This window comes from Pristiophorus japonicus, chromosome 12 (genome assembly GCF_044704955.1).
Source record: "Pristiophorus japonicus isolate sPriJap1 chromosome 12, sPriJap1.hap1, whole genome shotgun sequence".
Lineage (NCBI taxonomy): Eukaryota > Metazoa > Chordata > Chondrichthyes > Pristiophoridae > Pristiophorus > Pristiophorus japonicus.
In genome coordinates this window covers 96,343,793-96,368,326 of record NC_091988.1, presented here as the reverse complement: position 1 = coordinate 96,368,326, position 24,534 = coordinate 96,343,793, and the positions used below count along the sequence as shown (strand labels likewise).

The 24,534-nt window shown below is 48.1% G+C and overlaps 1 pseudogene; it reads right to left on the bottom strand.

Annotated features, from left to right (window-relative positions):
* Positions 1-991: 991 nt before the first annotated feature.
* Positions 992-1,145, bottom strand: LOC139277773 (U2 spliceosomal RNA; annotated as a pseudogene).
* Between the last annotated feature and the right edge of the window lie 23,389 nt (positions 1,146-24,534).

Genomic DNA, 24,534 nt, shown 5'->3' with positions numbered 1-24,534 from the left:
TTCCGCTTCATCGTCTGCTGTCTCCTCGTTCCTGGACTCGGTGCACTGGGGGAGAGCTTCACTGCTGGTGTCTCGCAGCTCGCCGTAGCAGGCTTCTCTTCCTCCCTGACCTGTTCCGAGTCCACAGGGTCGTTGGTCGGGGGGAGGGTGTGGCTCTCCTCTGGAGCGTTGTTCCTCAGCTTCCTCCTCCTCTGGTGCAATGTTCTTTGCTGCCTGCGCATAGCTGAAGTTGCGTTTGGGGCAGTTTTTGTAAAGGTGCCCAGCCAGACCACAGAGGTTGCAGCACTTGGTCTCCTTACAGTCCTTTGTCTGGTGGCCTTCGTTCTTGCAGTTTCGGCAGATGACAGTTTTGCAGCTTGCAGCCACATGGCCTGCCTTCCCGCAGGTCCGGCACACGTTGGGTTGGACAGCGTACACCATGTAGCCCCGACTTCCTCCGATGGCAAAGCTGGAGGGGGGGTGCAGGATGGTTCCGCTGGCGTCCACCTTCATGGTGACCTGGATCTGGCGCTTGCTGGTCCGTCTTTCAAGTCGCTGCCGTTTCCTGCCCCATCGACATGCCTGGCGAGGAAAGTCAGCACATCAATGACCGGGATGTGGGGGTTGTACATCTGCACTGTGATGTCGCAGAGAAGACGTACTGGGAGGGTGAACAGTGGCTCTCAAGTTAGCACTGAGCGCAGCGGTTCACTCGCCTCCTTCAATCCCTTCAGGAACTTCAGGCAGAGGACGACAGTTCTGAAGGTCACATCGAAGTAACCTCTCTTCGGGAGGTCCTGCAAGGCAAAGACATCGGGGACTTTCATGCCACATGTTCCCAGCAGGATTTTCTTCACGAAAAGGTCGCGGTTGATGGTTGTCTGTCCATCCACTTTCTTCACCATCACTCGGATGGTGTTGCCGCCATCCGGGTTGCAGATTCCTCCTTTCGATGTGTATTTTGGCCGAAGCCCTCAATCTCTCATTGCGCCAGTCCGGCGCTTGCCCGCCGAATGGTCGGTCAACATGCAGAATTTCCTCATCTCTCCAATTGGCGCTTGGCTCAAGCCAAAGGCCAGAGCCAGCTCTGCAATCAGTCAATTTGCATATGAATGCCCAATCAACAGATACTACACTAGATCTTAGCCAAAAGGCCGAGAAGCGAGAATGCAATGCATGAAAAGAGGCAGCACTCTCTTTCAGGCAAATTATCTGCATCTTCCTCAGCATTGTCAGCCACTCTCACCTCAGGTGGGTCTTCTACTACCTGCTCTGCTGCCTCATGATGGCAAAATTATGCTGAACTGACCGACAATCTCAGGGGAGTATAGTAAGTAGCCTCTGGAATGGTCCAGCATCGGAACAGTGTTTCAAGGTGCCAATGGTCCTCTCTATTTTCCTGCACGTCGCAATGTGCGACATGTTGTATTCCCGCTCAGCTTCCTTCCAGGTTACACGTCTAATTAGCGCTCTCGCTAAGGATGAAAGCATCATGGGTGTTCCCAGGGTGTATCGCATCAACTGCCATTAATGGAGTGGAAGCTTTTTCTGTTCCTGGACATCTCAGAATCGCCCAAAGATGCTCGCAAGGTAATGCGAGTACAGTCGATGCAGCCCTGTACCTTGGGAAAACCAGAAATCCTGGGCAAGTCCACAGCCTTGTCACGCATTGCCTGGGCAGTCATGGGGAACTTTAAGTAGTCATACCTCCAGGCATATAGTGCAGATATGTGTTGCATGTTGAGAAATGGGGCATAATGATCCAGATGCGTAAAATGAAAGTGCAGCTGTAACCTTTACTTCAACTGACAGAGCATTCCTCCTGATGCTTCTAGGGCGCGAGTGTGCTTTTATTAACTCACAGATCTCGCGCGGAAACGCAGCCTTCTCGCATAGTCTGCTTCACTCAGGTGCAGATATGAGCGCCGGTCTCGATATACCCGATGTGGGTAAGGTCACCTGTCCGTCATCCTACGTGCTCTGAGGTTCCTTAGGTGATGCTATCTAATCAATCTTCTCCACAGCACCATCATGCAGAAGGCTTGCACGGCTCCCTGCACATCCTCAAAACACCACCACAAAGCACTCCCATCTCTCTTACCTCTCTCTCTCTCTCTAAGACGTCCTAGTACGGACCACACCCTGGTCTGCACATGCACAATAGGCTTGCTTACAACGGGAAGCTAGGCATTCAATGAAAACATTTGGGACAACAAAGTCTAATGCAATTCTTGAATTTTTGATTTCTTTCAAAGTACCACCCCACCACCTCTCCTCTCCTCACCGGGCTCGAGGATCAGAGTGTCGGCAAGGGGCAGAATTGTTCGCTCGCCTGGACATGGGCTCGGGGCTCCCCACCCCCTTTGAAGCCGAGTTCCGAGGTCCTGTGTCCGGGCGAGGGAGCGATTCTGCCGGCCGGCACTCTGACTCCTTTTGACTTTCAAAAAATGAAGATTTATGATGCATATTCTTTGCCTTCTTCACTCCGTCCAAAACTTCAGCTAAAAACAATGGCGATTTTGTAATGTGCGCTGATTTTTGTTAAGTGCCCACCAGCATTTTTGGGAGTGCTCACAAACGCCGTCGTAGAAAATATCTAAGTTGGCCAAACTTGCTTAAATGTCAAACACTGGCGCAGACATCAGGTTATGCCCCCTATGACACAAAAAAATTGTAAGTGAATTACGCTGGCGCAGAAACTTTGGGGAAACTTGGGAGATTTTTATTTACTCCAAAAAAAACGGTGGACGCCAAAAAAAGGTACAGAAACTTGGGGAAATAAAGTGAAAACACAAAGGAAAATTAAAATTTGGGATTTTTAAGCTCAGACAAGCATCTGTCTGTGTTGGAGACACACAAATATTGACACATTGAGTTTTTACAACTTACAAGCAGTTCAAAGATAAATGTAAACAAACCCTTTCATTGAACCACAGTCATAAAACCTCACAATGAGCTCAGCTAACCAGATGATTAAGTCAGTTAACAATGGACTTTTAAATAGGTTAAAAACATTTGAAATTTCTAATAACTATACAAACGTGGCAGATCACTTCAAGGAAGACACAAATAACCTTCCGGATGTACTAGGGGACCAAGGGTCTAGTGAGAAGGAGGAACTAAAGGATATCCTTATTTGACGGGAAATTGTGTTAGGGAAATTGATGGGATTGAAGGCCGATAAATCCCCAGGGCCTAAGGAAGTGGCCCTAGAGACAGTGGATGCATTGGTGATAATTTTCCAATAGTCTATAGACTCTGGATCAGTTCCTATGGACCGGAGGGTTGCTAATGTAACACCACTTTAAAAAAGGAAGGAGAGAGAAAACGGGTAATTATAGACCGGTTAGCCTGATATCGGTGGTGGGGAAAATGTTGGAATCAATCATTAAGGATGAAATAGCAGTGCATTTGGAGAGCAGTGATAGGATTGGTCCAAGTAAGCATGGATTTATGATTTGGAATTTTTTGAGGATGTAACTAGTAGAGTGGACAAGGGAGAACCAGTGGATGTGGTGTATTTGGACTTTCAAAAGGCTTTTGACAAGGTCCCACACAGGAGATTGGTGTGCAAAATCAAAGCACATGATATTGGGGGTAATGTACTGATGTGGATGGAGAACTGGTTGGCAGACAGGAAGTAGAGAGTCGGAATTTCTGAATGGCAGGCAGTAACTAATGGAGTGCCGCAGGGCTCAGTGCTGGGACCCCAGCTCTTTACAATGTATATTAATGATTTAGATGATGGAATTGAGTTTAATATCTCCAAGTTTGCAGATGACACTAAACTGGGTGGCGGTGTGAGCTGTGAGGAGGACGCTAAGAGGCTGCAGGATGACTTGGACAGGTTAGGTGAGTGGGCAGATACATGGCAGATGCAGTATAATGTGGATAAATGTGAGGTTATCTACTTTGATGGCAAAAACACGAAGGCAGAATATTATCTGAATGGCGCAGCAGCGAGACCTGGATGTCATGGTTCATCAGTCATTGAAAGTTGGCATGCAGATACTGCGGGCGGTGAAGAAGGCAAATGGTATGTTGGCCTTCATAGCAAGGGGTTTTGAGTATAGGAGCAGGGAAGTCTTGCTGCAGTTGTACAGGGCCTCACAGTTTTGGTCTCCTAATCTGAGGAAGGACGTTCTTGATATTGAGGGAGTGCAGCGAAGGTTCACCAGACTGATTCCAGGGATGGCTGGACTGACATATGAGGAGAGACTGGATCAACTGGGTCTTTACAGTTTAGAAGGATGAGAGGGGATTTCATAGAAACATATAAGATTCTGACTGGACTGGACAGGCTAGATGCGGGAAGAATGTTCCCGATGTTGGGGAAGTCCAGAACTAGAGGACACAGTCTTAGGATAAGGGGCAGGTGGTTTAGGACTGAGATGAGGAGAAACTCGGGAATTCCCTGCCGCAGAGAGTTGTTGATGCCAGTTCATTGGATATATTCAAGAGGGAGTTAGATGTGGCCCTTACGGCTAAACGGATCAAGGGGTGTGGAGAGAAAGCAGGAAAGGGGTACTGAAGGAATGATCAGCCATGAATCTTATTGAATGGTGGTGCAGACTCGAAGGGCCGAATGGCCTACTCCTGCACCTATTCTCTATGTTTCTAAATCACTCAATGTATTGCGGCGTTGTTCCGCTGTCCGTGGAACGGTGGAGTTGGCGCTAACAACCATCGCAACTTCTGTCCAGAAATTCTGAGCCTTTTTCATGATGACATCGTTAGATACATCCATTTCACTCATCTATTTAATGATAATTATTTCAAACTATTTCAAGGTTTTTAAAAGTCTTTAAATTGTTTTAAATCACTTTTATTAAAGACTTTGGGCTCAAGTTTCCCCTCCCGCCCCCCACTGTAAAAACGGCGCACCTCCATGTGGTGTGGTGAGTTTCTGGTCGAAAAAGTGCGCAGAAAAATTAACTCAGGATTCTGTCCGATCCTCGGGTGTTGTTTACCCGCAGTGTGGTGCAGCACAATGAGAGGGGGGCGGAGCTAGGGCCGTGCTGGCTAAACAAAGCCGGAGGGTGGAGGGGGGACTAGGGTCCAGGGTCTGTTTCAGTGCCGGCAGCACATTGGCAGTCGGCCATTTTTGTGCCTAATTGATTTTTGGAGCCTGAAGGTAAGACACCCAAAGATCTTTTATTCTCTCCACCTCACCCCTTCAGTCATGTGATTTCTCTCTCCCTCCTCGTCACCACCCCCAGCCCCCCACCCCCAGCCTGCTGCGTTTAGCCTTCTCCCTCCTCCCCCCCCCCTTAAAATGCTGCGTTCTCCCGCACCTACCCCAGGCTGAAGGGACTCCCGCATGGATAGCCGCTGCCGACTTTAGTTCAAGGAGGATTTACTTCAGTTCTTGGGCTTGTTAATGTAATTATTTACTTCGAATGCTTATTACTTTTTGTGCTTTGTTTGGTGCTTGGTGGTGTTTTAAATGTAGTTCGGACAGAAGTGGCAACATGCACTGACCTAAGTTAGTTTGGAGCAACTATTTGCTGGCCAAACTCGCTTAAATGGCCAAAACAGGCATAAATGGCTGGAAACGCCTCCTTTTGAAACAAAAACTAAACTTAAAAAAAAACCTAACTAACTCACTTACACTGGCGCAAATTAAATGGCCAGAATTGCAAATCAAGTACCTCCTGGGGAAATTTGGGCCCTTTAATACGATGTAAAATCTTTCAAATCAATTTGACAGTCTTTTAAATTTTCTTAAAGATTGATAAAGTCTTTGAAAAATCTTACCTTGAAGCCTTTCCAGTGACCTTCAATGCTGCAAACTGGTGTAACAAACAAAGATGCATGGCCTATTTAAATGAGCTTCCTGACAGGCCTTGTGGGCAGGACTACTTTACGAATGAGGCCGCAGGCTTTGCGCGTGCAGCGTTCCTGAGGGTATGACATCATGCGCCGCCCGGGAATCTCCCAGAGAAAACCGCAATCGTAGGAGGGCGCAGGACGTGAAGGTAGGTGTGGATCGGATCGTAGGATTGCAGGCGAGCACTCGCAGGAGGCCTCTCACCGCAATTGTAGACCCAGCTCACTCTGCACACACAGACATTCTCACCATTCTCTCTCCTCCACTCCTGCCGCTCTTTTTAAGGCAGCTCTTCATGGAGAAAGTGAATACAGGGCTCATCGCTTTGAAGACTCAGCTTGAAATTAGTAAGCAAGGGTGATGTCACTTTGAAGATCATCAAAACAACAGCTGTAAGGGGATTTAAAAGCATCCTTTTGAATTGTCCTGAAGACCTTGAGGGGAATTTCCTGCAGGGAGGCGGGTTGGGGGCGAGGCTGGGTTTCCCACAGGCCCTGCCGACTTTAACGGCAGTTCCTGATTTGCGGGTGAGGCCGCGGTTTCCCGCCCGCAGTTAGTGGGGGGGAGGGCGTGGGCCTCGTGGTGGGGTCTCTGATCGCAGGGGGGTGGGTTCAGGAGGCCTCCCTCCTGGATGCAGCAATCCCCACCTCGGTTTAACTGTCGGGATTGTGGGAATCCCAGCCACATGCAGTTACATTCAAAATGCTTTATTACAATATTTAAATTGACGTACCACCCCCCTGGGAGCGGATTGGTCGCCCACTCCCTGTCCTGCCTCATGTACAAACACATTCTTACCTTGCATCTTAACGTTAATTGAGGGAAATCATTTTCTTTCCCCTGCAGCTCCAGAAAAGAGTGTGAATTTCATCTCTAAGCTCCCACAGTCGCTGCAATACTTTGTCAAGGCCAAACCAGTGGACAGTTGTATGGTAAAATAAGTCACGGTGTTCGGCGTCAGTGTCTTCAAGAAGCAAAACGAATTGTCGATTAAGTCCCCTTGCTCTTATGTAGTTCAGTATTTTCACTACTGTGCGAACAATATGATCAATGTCCAGGATTTGCAGAGGGCCTGCTGATATATAATACAATGCAGAAACATTGGGCCCAAAATTCCACTTTGTAAAATAGCTCCCTTTTTTTGGCGTTTTTTCCAATTAACTGACTTTTTTTAGTCCAAAATTATGGCCAAAAAAAAGTCCTAAGTTTCGCCAAAATTAGGTGGAGCTCATTTTTGGCACCGGAAAAGTGAGGAATCCAGCAATTCTTGCGAAGTCTGTAGTCCTTTCATGCTGTGCCTCCCTGGTCATCGGGAACTTGCATAGAGTACAGTAGTCACCTGGCGAATGCAGCTATGTGTAGCATGCTGTGAGATGCAACATACGTCCCCAGTTGATGCTTGAAAGGAGCCAGAGGCATAGAAGGCAAGTGCTGCAGTCACCTTCACCTCTACGGGCAGTGCAGTCCTCCTCCCGCTTCTAAACCTCCTTTCGAAGGCTGCTCAGTTGCAGATATGATCGCCTCTCCCTGTAAACATGATCTGGGTAACGCCTCCCGAGCTCTCTGATACCTCAGATATTGCTGACGAATTATCCTTCTTCTTTGAAAAGCCAGCATTCAATATGCACACACCACATTTGGCTTCGTTAGAATTGCCCCCATTGTTTAAAAATTTTTTTGAGAACGAATTCAAAGCACTCTAGAAAACCAAACACAGCCTACCCTCCAAAAGATTAATGCCCTAGTCGATCGGACCCACTCTGCGCATGCGCAACACTTGACTCGAAGTATTTAGGTTTCCAGGGTAACACGATGCACGATTGCAAGTCGGCAGAGATATCGGCAAAACAATACAAGAGAAATTCAACATTGGGGGCAAAATGTGTGATTTAAATGTTTGCACCGAACTGTTGACGTCCCGTCTCCGCTCGGCGCTCGTCTTCGAAAAACCCCGGGAGAGATGGAAGATCAGACCCTATGTGCCTCCAGCCCAGGAGCAGTGGAGACGGGATGTCAACAGTTCGGTGATGGAACTGAAGCACCTCTCGCAATTTCAGTTTTGAACTGCAATAAAGTTTGTCTTTTCCCTCCGTACAAACATTGTTAAGTAGTTTGTATATAATACAAGATTTGTTCACTTCCCTCCAAAAGCTAGAACTCAGCTCCGTTTCCCATGGTGGCGTCGATAATGCCGAGGCAAGGTTTTAAAAAGTCCTTATAAAAATCCTTATTGCCGAAACTCGCAAAAATGGCATCATGGGTAGGTTTGATTCCGAGTGACGGCAGAAAAATAGTACTTAAAAAAAAACGTCTGTTATCTGATAAGCACGGCGTTATATCATTGATGAAACTAGCAAAATCGCTTCAAATGAAATTAGCTCCAAAAAACTGATAGATCCAAAAAAATAGAGCTAAATGATAGTCTCAGGGTCTTTTAATCACCTACCTGCTGTCCTGTGAGGTCACTCCTTGATTTGTTTTTTGGTTTGTGAATTCGAATGTACCGCCACTCCTCCTTGCTGCCACTCATGTCCGCTCTCTAACCTGTTGTTATAGCGACAGTGGTTATGTGGTCAATGGTGACTTTTCTAATGTCAAATACTCTTGAATATTCAGTTCCCAGCCTTCAGATTATACCCATTTATTTCTATTTGTGCCATCAACTCATCTATCTTGTTACAAATGCTGTGTGCATTCAGATAAAGGGTGTCATGTATGTAGACCATGTATACTAACTATATAGTCACATAAGGTGTGCCACCAGAGGGAACTGCGGTGGGAAACCTGAGGGTCACGCCCACCATGCTTGTGCCTCACTCTGGAGTTACAATAAATGGGACTAAGGTCACAACAGCTCAAGTACAATACTCGACATTGTGGAGTCATTCATAAGAGTATTAAAGACATAACAACTGGCGATGAGATTACGAACTTTCATGCAAAAATGACTAACGTTGGTGCATTAGAAAAGTTCTCAGAGAGTGAAGATTGGGAAGCCTTTAGGGAGCGGCTCAACCAATATTTCGTAGCGCGATGATCTGGCCACGCTGGCAGATAAGCGGAGAGCTATCCTGTTGACCAATTGTGGACCCGCGGTCTACGGTCTAGTCAGGAATTTACTTGCACCAGAGAAAACAATGACCCAAGTCATACAAGGAGCTGAAAGTGCTAATTTGGGACCAACTCAAACTGAAGGAGAGCATCCTCATGGCCAGACATCGATTTTATACACACCGCCACTCCGAGAGCCAGGAAATCGCGAAGTACGCTGCCGACCTCAGACATAACTATCTTCCTTTGTGCTAGGTATGACTCCAGCCAGTGGAGAGTCTTCCCCGATTCCCATTGATTTCAATTTTACTGCTTTTTGTGGACAGGACATACCACGGCAGTTTTCCACATTGTTGCGCATATACCAGTGTAGTAGCTAGAGGACGGTGCCCGATGTTGTCGGGGCCCATAACTATGCTCAGCCATTTGATACCACGTGGAGTGAATTGAATTGGCTGAACACTGTCATCTGTGATGGTGGGGACCTCAGGAGGAGGGCGATATTGATCATCCACTCGGCCCTCATGGCTGAAGATGGCTGCAAATACTTCAGCCTTGTCTTTTGCACTCACTTGCTGGGCTCCACCATCATTGAGGATGGGCATATTCATGGAGTCTCCTCCTCCATAATTGTCCACCACCATTCACAACTGGATGTGGCAGGACTGGAGAGCTTTGATCTGATGGGAAAGCAAATTGTGAGGAGGACGCAAACTATCTGCAAAGGGGTATAAATAGGCTAAGTGAGTGGGCAAAGATTTGGCAGATGGAGTATAATGTGGGAAAAAGTATGGAAAATAAAAAAGCAAACAGGGACCTGGGGGTCCTTGTACATTAAACATAAAAAGGCAGTATGCAGGTACAGCAAGTAATCAGGAAGGCAAATGGAATGCTGGCCTTTATTGCAAGTGGGATGGAGTATAAAAGTAGGGAAGTCCTGCTATAACCATACAGGATATTGGCGAGACCACACCTGGAGTACTGCGTACAGCTTTGGTCTCCTTATTTAAGGAGGGATATACTTGCATTGGAGGCAGTTTGAAGAAAGTTCTTCATGAGATTGATTCCTGAGATGAACTTATGACGAAAGGTTAAGCAGGTTGGGCCTATACTCCCATTAAGAAGAATGAGAGGTGATCTTCTTGAAACATATAAGATTCTGAGGGGGCTTGCAGGGTAGATGCAGAGAGGATGTTTTCCCTCGTGGGGGAACAATTAGAAGGAATTTCTTCTCTCAGAGGGTCAGGAATCTTTGGAATTCTCTACCCCAGAGACTGGGTCATTGAATATATTTAAGATGGAGATATACAGATTTTTGAATGATAAGGGAGGCAAGGGTTATGGGGAGCGGGCAGGGAAGTGGAGTTGAGGCCAAGATCAGATCAGCCATGATCTCATTGAATGGCGGAGCAGGCTCGAGGGGCCAAATGACCTACTCCTGGTCCTATTTATGTTCTTGTGATCTGTTGATTGTGGAATTGCTCAGCTCTGTCTATAGCATGCTGCTTCCGATCTTTAGCATGCACGGTAGTCCTGTGTTGCAGCTTCCCCAGGATGGCACCTCATTTTTAGGTACGCCTGGTGCTGCTCCTGGCATGCTCCAGCACTAATTGAGCCATGGCTTAGGCTCTCATGTTACTAGTTCACCAATCAGTGAAAATAATCTTTTAATATGTAGTGTCTTAATCTCTTTGGCCCTTCCATTAGATCCCTCTCACCATCTCTGCTCCTGTAAATACAGATCCAGTTTTTCAAGTCTCACATAACTACTATGGAGGAAGTACTTGCATTTATATCACCATTCAGCTCTTCTGGATGTCCCAAAGCGCTTTACAGAAATTAAGCACATTTGAAATGTAATCAGTTATGTAGACAAATTGGACGGCCAATTTGTACATTTAGAAGTCCCAGAAACAGAAAACAATGTAAATGACCAGTTAATCTGGTTTAGGGATGTTGGTTGAGGGATAAATATTATGTGCTCAAATCTCTTGGAGTGAAGCCGTGACCTTGTGACTCGGGCCACTCCTTTGGTGCTTCCAGTGTTCTCAGAGCCCCTCTTGCGACCTCACCGATGGACAATCAGGCACTTAGTGCAAGTGCCACTGCCCACGAGAAATGCCAGATTGTGGACTTACTCCTTAAACTGTCGGAGCACACTAGTGAATCTACAATGCACTTTTTCCAAGATTCCAATATCCTTTCCGCCAAAATGCAGTGCTCCAGTGACAGTCTAACTCAATGTCTTGCACTGGCTTGCCACTTACCCCATGTAAACACTAGATCGTCCAAAAATGGGTATTATTTCCGGCATAGGTGGTAAAAATGGGTTTTCACATCGCCGGCTTCTCACCCATTCTCAAAGCCCCTAGTCTCCATTTTTGAAATTGGGCATTGACCTTCTGCCGGAAAGTGTTGCCGTCCTTAGGCATGGCAACGCTCGATTCCCACGATTCAGGTGGTCAAGGGTCATCATGACATGCGCAGAAGAGGAGACAGAGAGAGAGGGAGCTGAGAGGGACTGAAGGCGTGTGTAGGTGTGGCTGCTTTGGGAGGAAGGGGGGAGAGTTTAGAGCTTTACAGAAACTAGGGAAGCATTTACCAGCCACATATTTGCCCGAATTTGGCCTATAATGGAGGGAGAGGAGGAGGCGTCACAGCCGCTGTGGAGTCTGATGGTGGCAAAAGCAGTGAGCTTGGAGAGGAGCACATTGGAGGACGCAAAAGAGCGAGGAGGTTCTCGGATGACGCAAATTCCTCCCTCCTGCAGGAGATCGAGACACGCTGGGGTAATTTGACCCAGGAAAGGACCAGAAGATAAGGGCTGATCTCGTCAGCGACCAACGAGGTTCGTGAGGGCAGCCAATGCCGGAAACAATGGAATGGCCTTGTGGGGTCCGCAAGAGTAAGTATTACATTTATTTACAAATTTGATTTGTAACAGTCTTCTTTCACTTTTACCGGGAATGTTGTACTCAAAGCCTGCGGTCACAGTGCACATCTTTAGGTAAAGCATATATGTGTTGTATCAGTCTCTGTAGCACGCAATGATCTCATGCCATGTCATCCTGTCACCTTTTACAGAAGAAGCTATCAACGATGAGGTCCGTGCAGAGTCGAACGGGTCAGAGGCCACCAGTCCCCAGCGACATCACTGAACTGGAGGAGCGGGTCCTCGCACTCATTGGGACGCACCCCCGGACAGCCACGGAAACATCTGCAGACCCTGAAGTGAAGTGATGTGAGTAAAGTTGACACCAGTGGTGTAAAGTCAATAGATGCCATACCCACTCATAGATGATTTCTATGATTGTCCGAGAAATAATGCTGGCCTAATGAAAATCATTGCAATGTACCATGTGTTGATGGTCATGAAACGTGATGTCTGTGATGATCTTGAGAGCGGTGGTGCTTTTGTCGTGCATATGCTGTGTGTAGCTCTGGAATCACCTTGTGACCCGAGCACCCTCTTCTCCTCTAATAACCTCATTTGTGTTTTGCAGTTCAACCAGCAGCACAGCCCCAGGCAAGACCACAGAGGCCAGAAGGTGGGGGCGTGGGGCAGGAGTCGGCGGACGATTCTAGATCTGCTGAGGAGCTCCGATTCTCGTCGGGGAATCTGCTGGGTCTGTTCTCTATGGATGAGAGCGCAGACTTCGAGGAATCTTCATCGCCACGCTCCAGAAGCCATTCCAAGGCCATCTAGTGCTCCTCCAGTCATTCCCGCCTCCCACTGGAGGTACTGGGCCCCACAGGTCACCCCATTTGTCCCCAGGATGGCGCCAACACCACGACCACATGAGAGCGGAGAGATGGTACAGTTGTCCTCGAAGAATTGGTGCTCTGGCCACCATGACTGAGTACGTTCCGCGGATGGTGGGGGCCCTGGAGGCGATAGTGGTCCAGGAGCGTGGCACTCCTCCCCTAGGTTCCGCACCATCACTGCGAACGACAGATGAGAGGCAGGACCAAGATCCTGCTTCTGCATCAGAGAATGTTCCCCCCTCGACAACCCCGCCTCCGCTCCAGGATCCATACAACCACGGCCTCTGCCTTCATACCCCCCCAATGAGGCACCGCCTGAGGAGCTCCTCGGCCAGGCATCGTGGAGTGAGGAGGGGAAGGGCTGGAGGTGGTGAGAAGAAGGGGAGGGGGGGAAGTGTCATGTATGTAACCACAATGTAACACCACTGTATTACTGTATACACTCAACCTAGATGCACACCTTGACCACAAGGGGTGAACTTGTGGGAGACACTCCTTACCTGATCACACAGGCATAAAAAGGGAGGTCCCATGCAGGGTCATCGTCTTTGGAGTCCTGTGACCTCGTCCCCAGAATGTGCTTCGTGTGGTTTCATACTGTAGAGTAAGGACTTTACATTGGTGACGAGAAACGGGAATTCACGACCCACGAGAATGGCCACTGGTAGCACAGAGGAACGGTACTGTGTTGGAGAAGACTGGGATGATTTTGTCGTGAGGCTTCAGCAAAGCTTTGTTACGCTGTCCTTTGAATGAGATGTTAAACTGCGGCCCTGTCTGTCTGTCAGGTGTATATAAAAGATCCAATGGCACTTTATTTGAAGCTGCGGACCAAAGACTTACGCGCTCATGAAGGACTTACTAGCACCCGAAAAACCGGCGGACAAAACCTTTGAAGAACTTAGCAAATTGATCGGGGAGCACCTCAAACCGGTGAGTAGCATACATATGGCCCGTCACAGATTCTACACCCACCAACATTGTGAAGGACAGAGCATACCGGACTTTGTAGCGGACCTCCAGTGTTTGGGCAGTCTCTGTAAGTTCATAGATGCCTGCAGGGACTTCTTTATAGAGGGCATCGGTCATGCGGGAATTTTCCGCAAATTAATTGAGACCAAGGATTTGACATTGGAAGCGGCGGCGTTGATAGCTCAGACTTTCATGGCGAGGGAGGAAGAATGCGGCGATGGATCAGGGAGTCAACATCATCAATGCAACTCAGAGCTCCGCAAGCAGGCAGGGCCAGTCTGACACTCCCCAGGCAGCAATTGACCCCAGAGTAGGACTTCAACAGAGACAATGGCAGGCTGAACGGTCATTCACGCCACCATAGTGGACACTGCGGCCCGGGATGGGGCCATTGACACCCACTGATAGGGTACTTAAGAGCAGTCAAAGCGACAGTCAGCGCGGAATGCCTGGCCATAATCCCTTTGTTCCCAACAATGGAAACTTTAACTCATGCTGGAGGTGTGGGGGAAAACACTCAGCTAGAACTTGCAGATTTCAACAGTTTGTCTGCAGGAACTGCAATCTCAGTACCCACTTAGCTCAAATGTGCAGGATGTCGATGGACCAGAAGAGGGTTCTTTGAGGCAGGATGAGTTTTGGGCAAATCGATGGACGCCGAGGTTCAGCGGGTCCATGTGGCGACTATTCACAGTTCATACACCAAAATGCCACCAATGATGATGAGGGTTTTATTAAACGGTATCCCAGTATGCATGGAGCTGGACACTGGGGCCAGCCAGTCACTCATGGGTGTTCTCACTTAAAGCCAGTAGACCCAAATTAGCACATATTGAGACACAATTACGGACTTATACTAAAGAAATCATTCCGGTGCTAGGCAGTGCAATGTTGGCTGTCACACACAATGGGTTAGTGAATCGGCTTCCGCTCTGGATTGTCCCGGGCAATGGTCCCGCATTGTTGGGGAGGAGCTGGTTAGCCGAGATGAACTGGAAATGGGGGGGATGTTCACACTATGTCATCTGTTGAGCGAAGTTCGTATTCCAACCTGGCGTCGTAACTTTCAAGGGCACTAAAGTAGTGATACACATCACCCCGGACGCCAGGCCAGTGCACCAAAGCCAGAGCGGTGCCGTATGTGATGCGGGAAAAGATCGAGAGCAAATTGGACCGGCTGTTGAGAGAGGGCATCATCTAGCCTGTTGAATTCAGCGACTGGGCGAGCCCCATCGTTCCCATCCTAAAAGCGGATGGCTCTGTCAGGATCTGTGGCGACTACAAGGCCACCATCAATCGGGTGTCCCTACAAGATCAATACCTGCTCCCGAGAGCAGAGGACCTCTTCGCCACGCTGGCAGGTGGCAAGCTGTTCACCAAGTTGGACCTCACTTCAGCCTATATGACCCAGGAACTGGCCGACGAATCTAAACTACTGACCACCATCACCATGCACAAGGGACTATTCGTTTATAACAGGTGCCCATTTGGCATTCGATCAACGGCTGCGATTTTTCAAAGAAACATGGAAAACCTGCTTAAATCCATTCCTGGAATGATCGTATTCCAGGGCAGCATCCTCATCACCGGTCGAGACACCGAGGAACACCTCCACAGCCTGGAGGAGGTGCTACGCCGACTGGACCGGGTAGGCCTGCGACTCAAGATCCTGAGGTTGAGTTTCTGGGCAGGAGGGTTGCTGCAGATGGGATTTGGCCCACCGAATCCAAAACAGAGGCGATTCGACGAGCACCCAGGCCCTGCAACACATCGGAGTTGCGTTCATTCCTGGGACTGTTGAACTATTTTGGGAACTTTCTGCCGAACTTGAGCATGTTGTTGGAGCCGCTACATGTGCTCCTGCGTATGGGATGGGATTGGTTTTGGGAGGACTGTCAGGAACGGGCTTTTGATCGGGCGTGAAACCTACTTTGTTCAAATAAGTTGTTGACCCTGTATGACCCCTTTAAAAAAATTGGTTCTGACATGTGATACATCGTCCTATGGTGTAAAAAAAAAGCGGACCACAAGCAATTAACATCCCTGTTGTCAGACAGCAAGGCTATCAATGCCAATGCATCAGCTCGCATATGACTACTCCATCCGGCACCGACCTGGCACTGAAAATTGCACTGATGCACTCAGTAGACTTCCACTGGCCACCACTGAGGGGGCCGCAGAGCAAAGCGCCAAGATGGTCATGGCTGTCGATGCCTTTGACAGCGCAGGCTCCCCCATCACAGCCCGCCAGATCAAAATCTGGACAAACAGAGATCCCCTCCTATCCCTGATTAAGAAATGTGTCCTGACTGGGAATTGGGCGCCCGCACACGGAGCATGCCCTGAGGAGGTCAGACTGATGGATGAGCTCTCCATCCAAGCTGACTGCCTACTATGGTTCAAAGGGCAAGGAGGCATTCATCAGGGAACTCCACAGCGAGCACCCAGGCATTATGCTGATGAAGGCACGTTTGGTGGCCTGGAATTGCACGACGTGTGCCCAGCTGGGAAATGCCCCCAGGGAGGCCCCGCTCAGCCCGTGGCCCTGGCCCACCAGGCCATGGTCACGCATTCATGTTCACTACGCGGGCCCGTTCATGGGAAAGATGTTCCTTGTTGTAGTAGATGCGTACTCAAAATGGATCGAGTGCATCATTCTGAGTTCATGCACGTCATCCACCACCGTAGAAAGCCTACGTGCGATCTTTGCAACCCATAGCTTGCCAGACATCCTGGTTAGTGATAATAGCCCATGTTTCACAAGCTACGAATTCCAAGAGTTTATGTCGGGCAATGGCATCAACCACGTCAGGACTGCGCCATTCAATCAAATCATTAATCAAGGTATGCTCAGGATTCAAGGACCCTCCCTACAATGCCGCCTATCGCATCTCCTATAGATCCCGACCGCACTCGCTCACGCAGAGCTACTAATGAAACGGACACTCAAAACTCGGATGTCCCTCATTCACCCGGTCCTGACCGACATAGTTGAGGGCAAGCATAAGTCACAAAACGAGTACCATGACCGTAATTCGAGGGGGAGATGTATAGAAATAAATGATCCTGTATTCGTCCTCAATCACGCCATGGCTTGAGGGCACTGTAATTGACAAAGAGGGGAATAGGATCATCGTGGTAAAACTCAACAATGATCAGATATGCCGAACCTGAAGAAGACCATGAGATGGAGCTCACAAAACCGCCAGTGAACGAGCAACAAGAGCAATCAGAAGATTGCACAGTCCCTGTGGTCAGTCCGGACAGGCTGGAATCACCACAGGTGACAGACACACATCAGTGTCCAACAACCAGGGCCCCAACTGCGGTGCTCCACGATGGAGCGTAGACCACCTGAAAGACTAAATCTATGATCCCAATAAGTCTTTGCAGGGGGAGGTGATGTCATGTGCCGCAGGTGATGGCTGCGTTATATCTCCATCTGGGTGTATGCAATTTGTTGTAATGTATGGGGGCTGGGAACCACCCCCCTGCTTTGCATTTGTATTCTGTGTTGCTGGACATGTTGAACATTTGATTGATGTCAATGGTGGAAAAAGTGGGGTGTGGGCAGGGGTTGGGTGTTTTTGCCCGTGATATTTATGATTTCAGACCAATGTTGGTATAAATTTTTTTTTATTGAACATAACCTTGTTGCGCATTGTCTCCGATAGCTGGACTTTTACACACTGGTGATTCCTTAACATGAAAGGGTTAAATAGAACTTAACTTCAATCAACGTAAACTTTAACTGGTACCAACGTGACAGGCACCATTGATGTCTGAGCTGCACACACACAGCAGTGTATCAGCGTTGTCACTCACAGCGTTCAGATAGCAGCTCCTCATGTAAGAGTCTTGCAGCTATGTAGCCACCAAGGGCCCTTTCCTGCGGTCTGGAGGGGGTTATGGACATGGTTACATAGCCAGCCTGATTGTCTGGCCCTAGTTCAGCATCCAGCTCCTCATCGTCCTCTTCCTCTCTCTCCTGAGATGCAACATCAGTCCCTTCTGGCAATTCTTGTCCCCTCCTGATAGCCAGGTTGTGCAGCATGGAGCACACGACCATGAATTTATCTACTTGCTCAGGGTTGTATTGTAGCTCCCCTCCTGAGTGGTCCAGACATCTGAAGCACTGCTTAAGCACAGTTATTGTCTTCTGGACCACATTGCGTGTGGCTCTGGTTGTATCGCTTCTCGGCCTCGGTGTGGGTGTCGTGGGGGGGGGGGGGGGGCGCGGTGGGGGTCATCAGCCAGGTGGCTAGGATCACCAAGCATCAGCATTATCCTTGTGGCTGACTCTTTAAACATGTCAGAGACAGCGCTCTCACACAGGATGTGAGCCTCAAAGAAGCTGCCCGGACATTTGGCAGTCGACAACTCGTTGCACCTTCAGGGAGTGAAATCCTTTTCTGTTACGAAAAAGCTCTGGGTCCTGAGAAGGTGCCCACATGGCGATGTGAGTGCACTACATTGCTCCCTGCACCCTGGGGAACTGAGCAATGCAGTAGAGTGCTCCAGCCCTGTCAGTCTGAGCCTCCGTGGTCATGGGAAAGCTGATAAAGTCCATCCTAACCCTAACCCTCCATGGTTGAGTCACCATGCCACCCAGATGGGTGGCATGGTGACTCAACCACGGAGGCCCAAAAGGAACCGGATGTGTAGAAAGACAGTGCCATGGTGACCTTGACCTCGACCGACACTGATGTCCTGATGGGAGGCTGAATATCTGGCCCCACATATTTAATTGATCACCACCTTGTGGAAGCAGTCTCTGAAAGCAGGTGTGCTCGGACACGTCGAGGCAAGACCTCTTTTCCCTGTATATGTGGGGTGTATATGGTCTGGGCCTGCTCCTCATTCTTGCACGTCTTAAATTGGGGATGTAATGATGTGCATCACGAGCCATTTGCATTCTGCAGCATCTGCGTATTAACTGATGCAGGCTGAGAAATGGCTGGCCCCATGGCAATGAAAGTATAATAGCGATTGATCAGAAGCAATGATTTCCTCACTAAAATACACTTGTAGTAAACCCCCAATAGTCCAGAGTCTGAAGATATGTCTGTTGAGATGGTCACTTCACCTGAGAAGAACTCCAGAGTCAATGCAAACTCCCCCGAAACAGCCTTTTGAATGAAGCGACTTTGAAGAACAGTTCCACTTTGTCCGGGTGTTTTTTTGGGCAAGCGAGATTGTGGGCGATCTGTGTGCGAGGTGGTGAAAGTGAGAGGCGATCTCCTGGGCGTTAGTTTCGGCAAATGAGGTCTTTACGACAAAAAAAACTGGCCAGTCAGTATTATTGAATCTCGCCGTTAAATCCGTGCGGAAACTAACGCTGGGTGATATTATGGGCGTTGATTTCGCCCATTCTGATAATTCCGCCCGCTATTTTTTCTCGGCGTTAAGCACATGGGCATTTTTCTGGAACTTTCCCTATCAGTTTCCATTTTGTGGCTAAATGGGCGATATATGGGCGTTATACGTCATTTCAGCGGTAAAATGGACATTAAGTGGGCATTGAGCTTGCATAAAACGTGGAAAATCTAGCCCCTAGAAGCCTATTTAACCTCTTTATGTCCTTTGCACTTGCATTCCTATTTTAAAAATCCATCTATCTGTACCTCTCGCTCCTTCTGGAAAAGTTCTCATCCACGTCTATTGGTGGAAGAAGCAATGCAACAATAAGGTCGACCCCGAGCTTGAAATGGAGGAACTTGAGTGAAGCCGATAAGAACGAACCTTACACAGGGTTAGAGAAGCTGTTTGAGCAAATGGTCAGACTCAAACCAATAATAAACAAAAAATAACATCAGCGAGCTCTGCTACTGGAAGACACAAATACACAATAACAGGAGCAGCATTTCACTTAGCATTGGTAAGATTTAATTCAATGGATCAGATGCTTGACACCATCCTAGTAAAATGTTTACCAAACATCACACATTAACCCCAGAAATGTCCTTTTTAAAATAAAATATGATAAGCATGGGCCCAAAATGCATGACATCACCTTGATCACAAGGGGCATCGCGAGGGGACAAGGCAACTCAGCAACATGTGCCCCGGTGATGTTAAGTTTGGGTTTTAAAAGCCTCGAGATTGAAGGAGGAAAGGAGACTGAGGGAAGGGAGGAGTTTGGAGAGAAGGAGATGGAGGGAAGTGAGTTTGGAGAGGAGATGGAGGGAAGAGAGTTTGGAGAGAAGCGAGTTTGGAGAGAAGCGAGTTTGGAGAGAAGGAGGCGGAGCGAAGAGAGGAGTTTGGAGAGATGGAGACTAAGGGAATAGAGGAGTTTGGAGATGAGATGAAGGGAAGAGAGGAGTTTAGAGGGAAAGAGACCAGTTTGGAGAGAAGGAGATTTGGAGAGAAAGAAGGGAGGGGATTTGGAGAGAAAGAGACTGAGGGAAGAGAGGAGTTGAGAGAGGTTGGGACTGAGGGATTTGGAGAGAAGGAAACAATGTATTTGGAGGTTCTGGGAATGTTTGAGGTAGAGTCGCAGACGAGACTGATTTTCAAAGATGCCGGTGGGACAGGACAAGGAAATCTCACACAAGTTTAACCCAGTCCCTCTACCCTCAATGCTTGTTGTATTTTATTATTCCAGAGATACAATTTATTATAAAAGTGCACAAAAACAAAACAGACCGAGGGAAGAGAGGAGACAGAGGGAAGAGAGGAGTTTATAGAGTTGAGGGTAGAGAGGAGTTTGGAGAGAAGGAGATTGAGGGCAGAGAGGAGTTTGGAGAGAAGGAGACTGAGGGAAGGGAAGTGTGTATGCATTAACTGTTAGACTGAGTACTGTTTAACTCCAAGAGGTATGACCTTTGCTCTGCTTTATTAAGGCCCAGTGACAAATATACAACATGGCTGGCCTTTAATACTTCGGCTGCACACTTGTACGTGCAGCCCAATGGCCTCCAACAGTGATGCCATCTAGTGGCTAGTGATCCCTAAAGTACCACAGTCTTTTACAACTTGAGACAGTCCGGTGTTTTACACGAGTCTGTTGTGACTGGTGGCTGACCTGGTGGGAGTGGCAATGGCCATGTTAGGGATTGAAAGTCCATTTTCGTTGAACATGTCAGTGATTGAAAGTCCCAATTCACTGATGACCAATGAGTCCTCTGATGACTGGGGGTAGGTTGGTTGGTCGTCAATTGTCTCTTCCTCCGGCTGTTCCGGTTCGTCTATGTGCCACAGCTTTGTCTGAGCCATGTTTCCTGCATGTTTACCCATTTTTTAGCTTGACAAATACTCTGTTGTCTTCCTTGGCCATGACAGTACCAGCAATCCACTTGGGACCCTGACCATAATTCAGAACATAAACAGGATCATTTACAGAAATGTTGCATGACACAGCTGCGTGATCGTGATACCCTTGCTGACTTTGTCTTCTATATTCAATATGATTATTCAAGTCAGGGCAGCAGGCGAGACCCCGGTAAGCGTGTGTGGTCTTGTCCTGTAACTAAGCAGTATGCACGACAGGCGGCTCTGCAGTGACCCTAGGATTACTCGCTTCATACTCTGCTTTATGATTTGGACAGCATGTCCTGCTTGCCCATTGGATGCAGGCTTGAATGGTGCTGACCTTATATGTTTGATACCATTGAGTTTCATGAACTCTTGAAACTCCTGACTGGTGAAGCACAATCCATTGTCGCGAACAACGATGTCAGGCAGACCATGTGTCGCGTGGATGTGCTGGATGACATGATTATACACTCTATCCACTTCGAATATGCATCCACCACAACTAAAAACATCTTCCCCAGGAAGGGACCTGCAAAGTCTATGTGGATCCTGCTCCATGGTTTGGATGGCCAGGACCACAGACTCAGTGGCAATTCCACTGGTGCTTTGCTGAGCTGCATCAATTCCCAGCCGCAATGGCTCTCACTATTACAATGCCGGGATGTGTGCTATGTAGCTCATGTACAAATTTCTCTCTCCCTTTCTTGACCAGAACAACACGATTGCCCCACAGTATACAATCCGACTGAATAGACAGTTCGTCTTTGCAACAAATGTAAGATTTGGTCTCTTCGCACATTTGCTTGGGTATGGCAGACCAATCACCTTTGAGGATGCAACTCTTCAGCACCGATGAAATCGGGTCCTGGCTGGTCCAGGTCTTAACTTGTTTAGCCATGACAGGGGTTCCTTCACTCTCAAAAGCATCCATAACTAACAATAGGTCTTTTCCACCTCCCGTATGGGCAACGGCAGATGGATCAAAGCATCGGCACAATTCTCGGTGCCATGTCTATGGCGAATGACAATCATAAGCGGATAATGTCAGCGCCAACCCCTGGATGTGGGATGAAGCATTGGTATTGATACATTTATTTTCAGAGAACAGTGAAATGAGTGGCTTGTGATCTGTTTCCAGTTCAAACCGAAGACCAAACAGGTACTGATTTATCTTTTTAACCCCATACATCTACCATGCTGTAGGCTCTTTCCGCTTTAGACAAACTTTTTGGAGTATACGCGAATGGTTGAAGTTTACCCGACTCATTAGCTTGTTGGAGTATGCAACCAATTCCAAATGACGAAGTACCACAGACAAAGCTAAACGTTTACATGGGTCATAATGTACCAGCAGCTTCTTAGAGCAAAGCAGATTAGTGGCTTTCTCAAAAGCTGTCTTGAGATGCACCCCACACCCAGTTGGCACCTTTTCTTAGCAGCATGTGCAGTGGTTCTAATAAGGTGCTCAATTTAGGTAGGAAGTTACCGAATTAGTTGAGTAGACCAGGAACGAACGCAGCTCCGTCATATTCTGCGGCTTGGGTGCATTCTTGATGGCCTTGGTTTTTGCGTCCATGGACCGGATGCCGTCAGCGGCAATATTCCTCCCCAGGAATTCGACCTCTGGTGCTATGAAGACACACTTCGAGCGTTTCAGTCTGAGTCCCACTTTGTCCTGATGATGTAGAACCTCTTCCAGGTTGTTCAGATGTTTCTCGGAGTCACAATTGGTGATCAGGATGTGTCATCTTGGAACATGACGGTTCTGGGAGCGAACTTCAGTAGACTCTCCATGTTCCTCTGAAATATTGCTGCAGCCAAGCGAATTCCAAAAGGGCACCTATTATAAATAAACAGTCTTATATGCGCGTTAATTCACATATGTCTCTGACATCTCGACCAGCTCCTGTGTCATGTAGGCTCATGTCAAGTCCAGTTTGGTGAACAACTTCCCCCCAGCTAGCGTTGCAACCAATTCATCAGCTTTCGGTAACGGGTACTGAACAGATTCTGACTGTGCCATCACTTTTCAGCACAGGAACAATGGGGCTGGCCCATTCATTGAATTCAACTGGTGATATGATTCCCTTCTACCGCTGGAGGTTGTTCAGTTCGATTTCGACCTACTCCCTCATCATATACGGAACTGCCAGAGCTTTATGATGGACGGGTCTTGCATCCGAGTCCACGTGGATCTGCATCTTGGCTCCCCTGAAGTTGCCGATGCCTTTTTCGAACAGCGAGGGGAACTTGCTCAGTACTTGGGCACATGTATCTTTCTCTGATTCATTCCAATCACATCTGATTTTTTCAAGCCAGTTCCTGCCGAACAGCGTTGGGCCATTACCTGGGACAATCCATAGCGGTAACTCATGAACCGCACCGTCATACGACACTTTAATTTTTGCACTGCCAATCACCGTTATGAGTTCTTTGCTGTACGTGCGCAACTGGCCATTGACTGGACTCAGCCTGGGCCTCACAGCCTGCCGAATGCCCTCTGGCTTATTATCGATTGACTTGCCCCGGAGTCCAGTTCCATTGATACCGGCACCCCATTAAATTTCACATTGATCATTATCGGTTTGCTCTTAGTTAGGAATGAATACAGTTCCATACAATTCTTCCTCTGATATCTCGGATTGCATATCCGGATCCGCGCTAGTCTGACCATCCTCCTCCATGTGGTGTGTCGCAGCACGCTTTCTGGAGATACCCCATTCTCTATTGCTTAAATCGGCACTGCTGGTGGGAAATCAGATGCATTCCCGCTGGGCAGCCACAGGTTTCGCGTATCATGGGCCGCTCTGCCGAACCAATCATATTTACAGTACTTTCCTTATCTGCTTTAGACTTCCTCGATCGTGATGCCCCTGTTCAAGTCCAACCTCTCCACCACGTAGTTTACGCAGGATCACCTCGTGGTTGATGCTGATTACAAAGAAGTCCCGCAGCATGTCTGCCAACACAGCCCTGAACTTCTAGACGTCTCCGTTCCCCCCCCCGAGCGAACGCGAGTGTAAAATCTGTGTCTCGAGATGATGATGCCTTCGTCTGACTTAAGTTGGTCCTGTACCAGTGTACACAATTCTTCATACGTCTTCTCTGTTGGACTCACAGGCAAAAATAGATTCTTTATCAGACCATAAATTTTTGGACCGCAAACCCGTGAGGAACACCGCCCGGTGCCGATCTGCATCGCCGACCTCCTCCATTTTATTGGCCATGAAGAACTGGCTCAAATGGCTCAAAGTCTGCACAAACTTTTCCTTCCAAAAATCGCCCCAACAGTCCAATTGTGCTCATTTTTGCATGCAAAGGTCGCCAAATGTTGTGTATGCAATAACTATTAGACTGAGTACTCTGCTTTATTAAGGCTAATATACAAAATGGCTGGTCTTTTATACTTCGGCTGCACACACGTGCGTGACACCATCTAGTGGCTAGTGATCTCAAAAGTACATACATGACAGGAGTTTGGAGGTAAGGAGATGGAGGGAAGGAAGGAGTTTGGAGAGAAGAGAGGAGTTTGGAGAGAAGGAGATGGAGGGAAGAGAAGAGTTTGGAGAGGAGACTAAGGGAAGGGAGGAGTTTGGAGGTTCTGGGAAAGATTGAGGTAGAGTTGGAGACAAAGCTGATTTTCAAAGATGCAGGTTGGAACAGAACACCCAGTCCCTCTATCC